The sequence below is a fragment of the Callorhinus ursinus genome, unplaced genomic scaffold, assembly GCF_003265705.2.
Source record: "Callorhinus ursinus isolate GAN/ISIS: 27379988/994484 unplaced genomic scaffold, GSC_fseal_2.0 scaffold3, whole genome shotgun sequence".
In the NCBI taxonomy this organism is placed as follows: domain Eukaryota; kingdom Metazoa; phylum Chordata; class Mammalia; order Carnivora; family Otariidae; genus Callorhinus; species Callorhinus ursinus.
In genome coordinates, this window is record NW_027397065.1 from 12,447,440 (window position 1) to 12,460,023 (window position 12,584).

Consider the following 12,584-nt stretch of genomic DNA (forward strand, 5'->3'; position numbering starts at 1 on the left):
GAAGAAAGGAATAAAAGAGGGACAGACCTGACAAGGCTGTCCACATAAGAAGGAGAGCTTGTCTATACTCAAAACACCCTCACCACCCCCAAATCTGCTTATATGCGCTCTAGGTCTATTTGACCGTTGGAGGTGGTCCTCCATCTGTTGGTGGGGAAGGGACATGTGACCTAGGTAGGCCTTGCTGATTGGAGCACTGAATCCCTCTGAAAAGTGTTTGGTTTGAGAAACCCAAACTGTGCCAGTCTGAACCCCAAATCCTTCAGATACAGAACTTTTACTGAAACTAATGGGAAAGAAGCTCTCTTTCCACTGAGATTTCTAAACTGCCAAGATGAAAGTCTAGACCTGCTAGCTCTAGCTGCCATCCTGAGGGGAGAAGCCTCAGAATGAAGTCAACATGGAGGAAGGCACTCCGGGATGAAGAGAGCCAGTCTTAATGGCATTCTATGAACACTGGCTCTTACCTCACATATTGCCTGGACTACAGTGGTGGGGGCTAATAAACTCTTATGCTTGAGTCATTTTGAGTTGAATTATCTATAAATTGCAACAAAGAAGAATTCTGAATAATTGACAATTAGTCCAGCCCAAATGAGTCAATGAAATCTCTAGGTCAGATCTGTTACTGTCCCACTCTTAAGGTAGACCTGGTTGAATCAAAAGTGGTAAAGGTTACCGCAAGCTATAGAAAAGAAATTGAGATTCTCAAAGTGTTTCAAAGTTAATATGTTAGACTTTTCATTTTAGCTGCAAATAAATATCAAAAAGAAGAGTTGTGCCTTTAACTATGCTCCTAATTTTAAGAAAATCTACACAGTCTGTTTTTTTTTTTTTTTTTTTTTGCTATTTGGGTTAATCTGAGGTAGATTAATTATAGCACCAGTTAATTATTACCAACACTTAAGCTCCTATGGTGAATCAACCTCTCATGAAAAACTAGTTTACAACTTCAAGTAGAAAAAAAAAAACAGTTTTCTGCAATACACATTCTAATAAATTGGGTTTCTATGTACATCATAGTTGATTCTGGAACTATAAATCAATAATCTTTGAAACTATTCAAATCAGCATTATAATATTTTAGGAAAGCTGAATGCCCTTCACAGCAAAGAGAAACAAATATACATTTTTATGATAAGACATAGAATAAGTTTATATTTAACTTATATTTTATAGTCACTGTTTTGAAAATATTTGTCACCTTCACCTTATCCATCTAACATGTAATGGACAATTCAAGTCTTGTCATCTCAAATCTCATGCATCAACAGACTCCCATTCTTTCCCAGCTCTTTATAAATAATTTCTAGTTGGAACTGGAAATCATCAAATTCAGTTATACTTTTTAACCAAACTTGATTTAAATAAAGGATTATAATTTTCTAATTTTACAGGTCTGTGGTTGAAATACCCCAATCTTGTGTTTCCCTGTGAAGCAAGCAAATAAGACTTTTGGATAAGGTGTTAGGAAGAGTGGAGGAATGAGCTTAGAGCCAAACCATGTGAGTTGATGGGTCTCAGGCACAAGGCTAAACCACAACTGTGGATGTGGGTGTCACGGGTCAAAGTAATCATCTGGCCCCTATCCTAATTGACACTCCTTAAATTTGTTCAGCATTTAGTGATGTGTGATCTGCCAGCATGCAGTGTTGGTTTATTGGTTGTTTGGTTCCATGTTGTGATTGCTGTTGTTTTAATTTCCACTCAAGGTCACTGCTTTCTTCAGCAGGAACGGGACTAATTAATGTTTTGGTCATTACGTAAGAGGCTGCATATGGAAACCTGAAGTAACCTGTTCTGACTTATCCCAACTATATCCTAACATACCTTAAAAACTAGTGACCTGACTTACCTGCTTTCTGATCCTGCCTTTAGCCCCATCATTCCTGGTTTGGAGCAGGCCATGGTGTAGACTGAATCCTAGTACTGGGATATCTATTGTCCTTGAGCCTTGGGATGTTTGCTCTGGGATTTCACTTCCTGAGGTATGTGCATTCTGCCGCTAATCCAAAGGGAGGGAGCTCACAGAGCTCTGACTTCAGGTCATCTTCACTCCCTGTCATCCTGACCTGTGCCTTTGATCCCATCCCATAGTCTGAGTCAGACCATAGCACATAGCCAGCCCATCTCTCACTCTAAACATTTCCTAGGTAGGAGTCAGACACTAGTCCACTATGTCCTCTTGACTTTAGGGGACACATACCAAGTTCTCCAAGTGATAGATAGCATGGAAGTCTTGAAGCCCCTTTCTCTTGACTTGGCCTACAGAGAAATACCTACACACATAGAACTTTTTTTCCCCTTGGGGGCTAGGTCCCTAAGGACATCCTCCTCACAAATTATCCTTGATCCTAAACAACTCTTTTATCCTGGAGGTGGGTAAGATATAGAATCCTATAGCTCATGTATATGTAACTGATTTTTGGACACTTACTTGGAAATTCCTATAGGATGCTCTGTCTCACAGAGTGTTACCTATTACCTAAGGGTTCATCCACAACTTCCATTTTAATTTCCTGTTTTAGCAAGGACTAATATAGCTAGCCTACAGCAGCAAAACCCCGTAAAGTCATCCAGATAAAAAATTAAAAGATTCTTTGCCAAGCATATTTAGAACGACCCTTCATCATGTCTCACCTGGAGAACAATCAGGTCACGACCACCTTGTGCTCTATTTTTCATCTCTGAGGTTACATGCCACTTTTAGGAAAACTTGGCAAACATCATTGCGTTAACTCATACTAAAGGCAGAACCACCTCGGCTGCCTGAAATAACTCATTCCTTGATCTACCTGTAATAGTGTCAGATTCATTCCCCAAAGAATGCTTCGTGTACTGCAGACTGAAAAGGCACGGTTCAGCTCAGCAGGACTTCGAGAGTCAAAACTACTATAAATAAATACAAGTGACTTTTCTACTCTAGGAGTTTGATAACTTGACTCAATGCACCTTTACAATTGCGTCTTCTAAGTAACAGGACAGATAAGTCCATGGTTGACATGAGATGAGGCATATGATCTTCTCAATACTTACAGAGGCAGAACATTCTTCAATTATTTGGGGAGAGCAATTTTAAAAATAACACAGCTTCATATTATTAAGAATTAGTACTGACCAGAATAAAGAACAGTGGTTTTTTTTGTTTTGTTTGGTTGGTTTTTGTTTGTTTGTTTTGGAGAGAGAGAGCGAGAACAAGCAGGGGGGAGCTGCAGAGGGAGAAGCAGGCTCCCAGTGAACAAGGAGCCCGACGCAGGGCTCGATCCCAGGACCCTGGGATCATGACCTGAGATGAAGGCAGTCGCTTAACTGACTGAGCCACCCAGGCGCCCCAAGAACAGTGTTTTAAAGTCACTATTTTTTAGTTTGGTCTGGTTTTATTGATCCTTTTACTTATATTAAAGATAACATTTTGCCTGTGGATATCCATGGACCTATTTTCAACAGAAAACATTTGGTAGGTGCTGGAGATGCAAACATGAACCCAAGGCCAGCAGTGTACCCAAGATATCTCCAGTTCCACGGAGGAAGCAACACAACGTGGCGGTGACGGTAGGATGCACTAAGTCCTAGAGTGAAGCCACTTACAGAGGGCTAGCAGAACAGAAAAGAAGTCACTTAGTCTGAGGCATTCCAGGTAGACGGAGTGGTATGTGCAAAGGCTATGAGAAGTGACAATTCATGATTTATTTCTGGAATGTGGACTGGTTCCACAGGTGCCCTGTCAGCATCCCTGTCTGGGTTTGCTTGAGTCTCGGGCACACAACTACTGGCTGCCATCGATTTGGTAAGCTGAATAACAGAAAAGGGAAACTATCTGTGAAGGCTTACCACGGACAAGCAAGTAACTGAGACATCCTGAGATCATCTTGGTATTCAGGTTAAAGGTGCTTCACAGGGGCGCGGCTCTGTCTGTTGAGCGTCTGCCTTCCTCTCAGGCCATGAGCCTAGGGTTTTGAGATGGAGCCCCACCTCGGTCTCCCTGCTCAGCGGGGAGCCTGCTCCTCACCCTCCTCTTACCCCTCCCCCTCACCTGTGTGCTCGCTTGCTCTCTCTCTCAAATAAATAAAAAATCTTTTAAAAAATAAATAAAAAATAAACGTGCTCCACAGAAAAAGCCCTCTCACTTTGTTGTCTAATTCATCAGAGAAACCGTGCTCTGTGTAGCCGACTCCAGCCCACCGAAACAATACACTTTGTCTTTCCCGGGTCGCCCTCCGACTGACCCAAGCCTCCAGTCAATCTCCCCATTTGATCCTACTTACAGCAACTGGTGGAATGTTTTCATTGTTTTTAAAGAAAAGTGTTTTAAAATTAGAAGTGACTCGGAGGTATCCTTGAGAAACCTTCACAACACCTTTCCAAGAATGTTGGAAAGGGGGAAAAAAAGAAGTTCAAAACACAGAAATTGGAAATGCCTTCTCCTAACCGAGATATTTCCTTGAGGTAGGTTTCTTCCAGACCACCAGCAACACCTGGAACTTGTTAGAAATGCAGTTTCTCCAGCCCCACCCCAGCCCCACCGAATAAGAAACTCACGCTGGCGCCAGCCTTCCAGAGTCTGACAGGGCTACAGGTGATTCTGATGCAGCCTCAAGTTTGAGAACCATTATCCTAGAGGAATAACTAAGGGCCTGGCAAAGCCCACAAGCCCCAAAATATGCTTTTCTAAGACTGCTGGTTATGTTACCAAAATGTTTATTGTTTAAATGTATTCCTTGGGATTAATGCACAAGCCCCTTAGAGTGACCATATCTTACTTGGGGAAGTCACAGCCACACACTCACCAGAGAGTTACCTCAGGGGGGCATCTTTCTCCTCCAAACCTCTTCTTGTGTTGATGAGAACACTGAGGCCCAGAGAAGCCTAGGAATGCGTCCACAGCAGAGGGTGAGGTCTAGTCTTCAGACTTCTTGACACAAAATTGAAGGTCTGTACCACAGATACTAACATAATTGCACGAATATATTTAGTTCCTCTAGCAAAAACCAGGGATTCAAAAAAAAAGGACCGTAGTGAAAATAGTTTTATTATTTCTAAGCTTTTTATTTTTTGTATTAGGGAAATTAATACACATTCATGTAGGGAATTTGGAATTAATAAAACTCACAAGAAAGACAAAAATCAACTATAATTATACCAAGAGAAAAGTGCTATTAACATTTTAATGTGTGTACATGTATATGCATTATGTGTGTATAAAGACTATTTTGTAACAAAATTTTTGCACATGCATGAGACATCCTGAGATCATCTTGGTATTCAGGTTAAATGTGGTATTCAGGTTAAATGTGCTCAGTGGAATGTTTTCATTGTTTTCAAATAAGTGTATTTTAAAATTAAAAGTGGGGCCCCTGGGTGTTTCAGTCAGTTAAACATCTGCCTTTCGCTCAGGTCATGACCCCGGAGTGCTGGGATCAAGTCCTGCATCAGGGTCCCTGCTCAGTGGGAAGCCTGCTTCTCCCTCTCTCTCTAGCCCACCCCACCCCCACTCATGCTCTCTCTCAAATAAATAAATAAAAGCTGTAAAATAAATAAATAAAGTTACAAGTAACTTGAATATATATATGGACAAAGAGAAAACAGAGTGTACATATAGAGAGAATTTATATATAGGGAGTATATAACACATAGAGTTTATGTATTTTTTCACTTAACATTTCTTTAGAGAACAAAATCACCATTTTAATGATTGACTTGTTTCATCAGAATTTTTTTTTTTACGTTTTCTTACTTTTTACATTTATATTTTTCCAACATTTTGTTCTAGGAATAGGAAAGAGGTACCCAAGAAGGGCCCTCCCCAGCTGGAGAACTGAAAGCCCCCAGGCCCCTATGGAGATACTAAGATGGGCAGGAGGAATGTTTTGGGATATGTGGAAATCCCCAAGAAAAACTGACCATTCACCATTTTCCCAGGCATTGTACCATGTATAGATGTGGCTGCCTCAGAAAGAGCACATAGCTTCATCCAAGGCTAACACATCCACTCACCTCTCTGTCTTTCATAACTCTGAGAAGCTACTTTTCTAGAACTTCAGTCAAGTGATAACAAAATCTTCAGTGCTTCATTTAACTTAAAAAGGGCAATTCAATCAAAACAGATCTTCATAAGAATTTTTCAAAGATAAATGCAATACACCCTTTTTCTAAATATTTTTAATCAATGCTTGTTGTTTCCTCTCATCTGAATAAAATTCCCTTTTTCTCTTTAACTCAGTGCTAAAACAGTGTTCTCAAATAATGATGGATGACCTATTTATATCATATGAAAAAGAGTATATTGCTTCTAATCTACAAGGCTATGTTTAGGTTGCTCAGCTAAAATGTTCTCTAGTTATAAAATATTTATAAAGTAATTTTCCTGTGTTTTGCCCTTTCAACAAGTTTGCAATTGTAAGCATAGTGTAGTGTTTGGGTAGGAACTACATTTACATCTTACCAGTTTGACCATTTTCCCAAACAAATAGCAGTCTTTTCCCAATGGGTCCTTACTCAACATGATAATGTTTATTCTTAATTCCATCCAAATTTTAGAAAGAATTTCAACACCTGTTTTGCGTGATACATTTTTTTTTTTAATTGAAATACTCTGGGGGCTCCTGGGTGGCTCAGTCGGTTAAGTGGTTAAGCGTCTGTCTTTGGCTCAGGTCATGATCCCAGTGTCCTGGGATCCAGGGCCTTGTCAGGCTCCTTGCTCAGCGGGGAGTCTGCTTCTCCCTCTCCCTCTGCCTGCCGCTCCCCCTGCTTGGGCTCTCTCTCTCTCTCTGTCAAATAAATAAATAAAATCCTTAAAAAAAAAAAAAAGAAATATTCTGATATTCAAATGGCCACTTTAATTTTCACACTTGCCTTTTTAACTCTTGGCAGCATTTCTAAAGATTTGGATTTTAAGTGTCTGTTCAAAAAGAAGATTCACAGAAATTCAGTCATGCAGAGCTCCAGTGAAATAAGACGATAGTTCTTTTCTGAAAGGCCAGGTATTCCAATGTCCAACTTGAGTCTTAGTGGAAGAACCCATCTCCTGAGCAGTTGGTGCTGACCCTGGCCCCATCCCTGGGTTGGGGAAGGGAGCTACACTACACAAGTCCACCAATGAAGATGCCGTGGTACCTCTAAAAAATTTCAAGGAAATTCATTTCTGAGCTTTTCACTGGGACTCCTCTCAAAAACAAACTTTCTGGGGCAGTATTTCTGAAAGTGGCTCACTATTACCGTGGGATGATAATAAATGTTTTTCAATTTAAAATAAAATAAGATTACCTAACTATATAATGTTGGGAAATGGGTAAGCAAAGGTGAGCAGTTCGACACACTAAAGTACCTGCTGAAGAGAGGGGAGAAAGGGTGGCAGTCGTACCCAAGCTTATCTGACCATGACATATCTTCCTTCAAAAAAACAAAACTATTAAGTGTCCCAGTGAAGATTTGAAGCCACCAAGGTCAAAGGTCAAGCATCCCTTCTTCTGTGTCCTGTTCCAACATCACCTCCACAGCTTTTACTGACAATTCTGTAGATATTTCTACCCCTTCAACTCTGTTCTTTCTGAATTTACGTCGGCAGGGATTCACCCCATGTGTTGGAAGGCCTTTACTATAATGAAAGAGTGTAACTGCTTTCTTTTCTAATTCCTGCAAGAGGACAGGTCTCGGCTCCTGACGTGTTCCACAGTGCTACTTTATCTCTTCATACCTTTCCCCAGGGGTCTTTCCCTCATGTACACATATCTTGAGTTGAAATCAGTGGAATTTTTTTTTTTGTAACATAATTTAATTGCCTCTCCAGCCTCTTCCATCAGGAACTATGGAACGTGCTTTGCTTCCTGTCAGGGGAAAGTCAAGTTAGACAGCCAGCTTCTTGCTGTGGCAGGTGGGGGTTAGAAGAAACCTACTCCCCTGCCAAGCCTCTGCGACCACCCCACTGCACCTCATACTTCTAATCCCTTTATCTCTGTCCCCAGAACAAGAAGTCATGTCTGTTGGCCTCCTGAAACCTCGGTGGGATCGGGAACCTTAGGAGTGACAGCTCTGTCCTTTCTCTGGATCAAGGGATCCTAGAATCCAATTTGAAATGAGAGAAAAGTCAATGTCTTATGTAAAACATACTTTCCAAACTTGCTTCGTTTGTGCCTCCTTGGACCTGCCCTGGTACTGAGTCCCAGAGAGCACCACTTCCTGCAAGGTCCCTAACCACTAACCCCACCTCAAATTCCAAAGGACTCTAGGGCAACCAACCACTCAGGAGCTTTCCCAAAACTCAGACTTTCAGGACAAAAGCTGGGAAAGTCCTGAACAAACTGGGATTGGTCATTCTGTTCTCAAAGCACCTTTCCTGGTAAGAGCGCAGAGTCAGGGTAACAGAACCTCCTTTCTAGTGATTCCCACTCTTGTCTCTAGGGAGCTAGGAAGCAGCTGGAGCCAGGCCAAGATAATGATCTAGTGGGGAGTCTGGCTCCTCCCCTCCCTCCCTCCTCCCCTTCAGCACCTCCCAACAACCCCCAGAGCCTCTTTTTTCTATCCCTTTGAACTTCAAGTCTTGGTCACAGAATGTCCCACTTTGTTACCTCCCTTATCATGCCTTATTAGTAAGTCATTCTAATAAGGGGAGTAACCTAGAGACTAGGCATAGAGTCAGCACAATCAGGTGGCCCCTGGGGATGGGAGGCACAGCCATCTTCATGATGGAACATTTAGGCTCTTTCTACCTAGTTGTTATTTGTGACCAGTGGGGTTGAAACCCCTCCCAGCCTGAAACAGTTTCTTCCAGAACAATTTGGCTGACTCACAGCTTCCCCACCTAAGATCTGAAGAGTATGGTCTACACACAGGGTAGTAATACTCTTTTTATTACTTATATCAGTTAGGATGTTTCTCCTGCAAGTAGCAGACAACCCTATTCCAACTGATTTATAAAATAAAGGGATTGTATGGTTTCATAAAACTGAAAAGTCTAAAATAGGGAAGTTTTCAGAAGATGCTTGACTTAGTGCTCCACGAAGTCACCCAGGATCTAATTTTTTCATTGTCTGCCCTACTTTTCATGGTTTTGCTCCATCGTAAGACGGGAGTCATTACCTCCAACTTTTTGTCACAAATTGAATCAAGTGAAATCTACAGGGCTTACTTCTTAGGTCTAGCTCCTATATTTGTGCCTGGATCTCTGCTCCACCGGTGTAAACCAGTCACAAAACCCTGACTGTTCACTGGTTTCCAAAAATAAACAACCAAACAAGCAAATGAAAATACCATTCTCCCCCAGCATTTAAGGAATCTAGCAAGGACTAAAGATTTGCGAAGGACGGGTCACCTCAAGCCCTAAATGCTCCACACCTGGATATTCTCTCAATCTCCCACACACATCCCAGCAATTTTCCTCCCTTTCTGGAACAAACCAGCCCTCACTGGCTTTTCCTCTCCTGTCAAAAGCCAGGGCACTCGTGAGCATGCTCTCCAGTGGATAATGGAGGCATTTTCCTTTAAAAGGTGATTTGCTCAACCTTGAGGCATACTCACCACACTCAACCAATAGGAGAAGGGCCCCTGCAGGGACTGAGGGCTGGTGTGGGACAATATCATCCTCTACTCCACCACCAAGTGTGGCATTGGGTTCCAGATCCTTCCACTGCAGTGTGTCACCTGGAGAGATATTAAGAACAAACTCTTATTGGATATTCGGATGACTTTCTGCAGTTTTCATCATTTATTCAGTTCCATTATTACACATTTTAAGTGTTATAATGTGAACATCTTGTGTTCTCTTTCTCTCGATTCGCATACATTCAAACTCTACCTTATTGAACATGTAGTTTTATTCTATTAAGCATACAGTTGTAGTTATGTATTATTCATTTATTACTTAAACAAACTAGGCTAACAAAGAATTATCCAGTGGAATTCCCAAGGATTTTTTGAAGAGATTTTAAAATAAATAAGTAAATATGTACATACTATATATACATACATAAATCCATTCTTCTTTCTTCAAAGTAGTGAGGCTTTTCCTCATAAGTATCTTCAATATCCCTCTTCAACTTTATTTATACCATTAGTTTTATTATCTAGGCTCTTAACCTATTTAAAAAGAGTTTACAAAAATGTTATCTAAAACTTCAGTCCTGGGGGCACTTGGGTGGCTCAATCGGTTAAGCATCTGCCTTCAGCTCAAGTCATGACCCCAGGGTCCTGGGATCTAGTCCCGCATCGGGCTCCTTACTCAGCGGGGAGCCTGCTTCTCCCTCTGCCTGCTGCTCCACCTCCTCCCCCTGCTTGTGCGCTCACGCTCTCTCTCTCTTTGACAAATAAATAAATTAAATCTTGGAAGAAAAAAAAACAAACTTCAATCCTGGGGCAGAATGGCCAGTGGCCCGCAGAGCAACACAGCCAAGTTTTGTTGTGACTACTGCGACCCATTCCTCACCCATGACTCACCATCTGTGAGAAAGACACACCGCAGTGGTAGGAAACAGAGAACGTGAAAGACTATCAGAAATGGGTAGAAGAGCAGGCTCAGAGTCTGATCGACAAAACAACTGCTGCATTTCAACAAGGAAAGATACCTCCTACTCCATTTTCTGACCCTCCTCCCGCTGGGGCAATGATCCCACCTCCTCCTCGCCCTGGTATGAGGTCAGCGGCCCATATGAAGGGCCCTCCCATGATGCCAATGATGGGCCCTCCTCCTCCTGGGATGATGCCGATGGGAACTGCTCCTAGAATGAGGCCTCCTACGGGAGGCCATAGGCCAATGATGGTTGGGCCCCCAGTGATGAGACTTCCTGCCTGTCCCAGGATGGTGCCCACTCAGCCAGGAATGACTCGACCAGAGAGATAAAGAGAGACAGGAATCTCTTTATATTCATTTTACATTACTTACTCTACTTCACCAGGAGATCATGGTGCTGTGACTCTGGGCGTTTTCTCACAGCAGGACAAGGAAGAATTGCTCCCCCTTCCCAGCAAAGAGAGAATAGTTTTTGCAGGGGAGTAGTAGGACCAAAAATAAAAGCAATTTTCATTTGTATTGTGAAATGTGAAAATAAAATTGTCTACTGTTTTACTTAAATTAAAAAAAAAAAAGACTTCAATCCAACCCTCATAAGCTATCCCGGATTCTACACAATGAATTTGAATTAGTCAAGTTTTACTCAGTGTTATTTACATAGATTCACTTATTCACTGTTAAAAACCTAATGTTAGGTTACATTTGCATTGTCTCTCAAAAATGGCATTCTTAAACTGACTTCGCGAATATTAAAAAGTAAGTATGAAACATGGTTTAAAGATTGAGACAGAGGGGACTGGAGACATTTTGGTGGAGAGCGCGCTTCACACGCAGGTCGCAGGCTCACCCAGACACTCCCATGCCGTCGCCTGACCGGGCCAGGCCGGCTCTGCATCGGACCCTCTCACCGCCACCCCTCCACCACCTTCCGCATTTCCCAGCCCCACACGGTCCCCTCCCCAGTGAACACTACTCTGGCCTCAGCTGTGGCTAGAGCCAGAATGAACAGACCCTCCAGGGGACTTAGTAATACGAGTGAAGAGTGCACGTGACCACCAGGTTTGCAGCATTTAACAGGATGGAACGCTGGGTCTCCCTGACAACAGACAACTTCAACAACGGTGTCCAATAAGGCCAAGTGTTGGCAAGGATGGGTAATGAGATAATCTGCTTTGTCCATTTCATAGTCTAAATTGTACTCTTTAACCAAGGGTACTTTAGCCATTTCTTGTAGTGTAGTTTATTCAGCACCAGGTTTAAAGTAAACAATAGAATAAAAAGCATAATTAAGTTTAGCCCAAAACCGCCTTAAGAGAGACTTGGACGAGCAGCTGGAGAGATGCTTGGCTCAGAGGTAGTGCTGTTTGGTTTTTGGTTTTGTTTTTTTTTTTACGATTTTATTTATTTATTTGACACACACACAGAGAGAGAGAGAGAGAGAGAGAGCACGCATGAGCCCCGGGAGAGAGAGAAGGAGAAGCAGACTCTCTACTGAGCGGGGAGTCCAATGCGGGGCTCAATCCCAGAATCCTGGGATCATGACCTGAGCCAAAGGCAGCCGTTTAGCTGAGCCACCCAGGTGCCCCTGCTGTTTGTTTTATTAACTCGTACCTATCGCTCTGCCTGACCCATGTTTGATACAATCTTGAAAGAGAGAGAGAAGAGACAGAAATATCGAGACAGAGCATTGGACTCTGTCCCCATGACACCAAATCAAGAACTGCCTCCTTCTACATCTTTTGCCACCACCTGGGTGATGCTGGTGGCAGAAGACAGAGCGGAGTGGCTTCTGTGGCAGAATGAGGTTGCGATGCAAACAGCTCTGATGACATTTCCTTGAGTGGCGCCTGTCACCTGCAAAGCCACTTCTGTTCTCCATCACACCCTAGTCCTAAGATGGCCACCTAGAATAAATCATCTGAAACCCACATGTCATCACAGATGGGGGAGGGTGAGAACTGTAGTGATAAATGACAATGTCTTCGCAGCAAGTTCGAAAGCCACAGTTTAAGTGAATAGAAATGCTTTTGTCCGATGAACTTTGTTTTTGTAGAGTTTACCTCCAATAAAATGGCCCCATTTT

At 42.3% G+C, this 12,584-nt stretch overlaps 1 pseudogene; it reads left to right on the forward strand.

Annotated features, from left to right (window-relative positions):
• The first annotated feature begins 10,352 nt into the window (after positions 1-10,352).
• On the forward strand, positions 10,353-10,831 carry LOC112819858 (U1 small nuclear ribonucleoprotein C-like; annotated as a pseudogene).
• Positions 10,832-12,584: the final 1,753 nt, after the last annotated feature.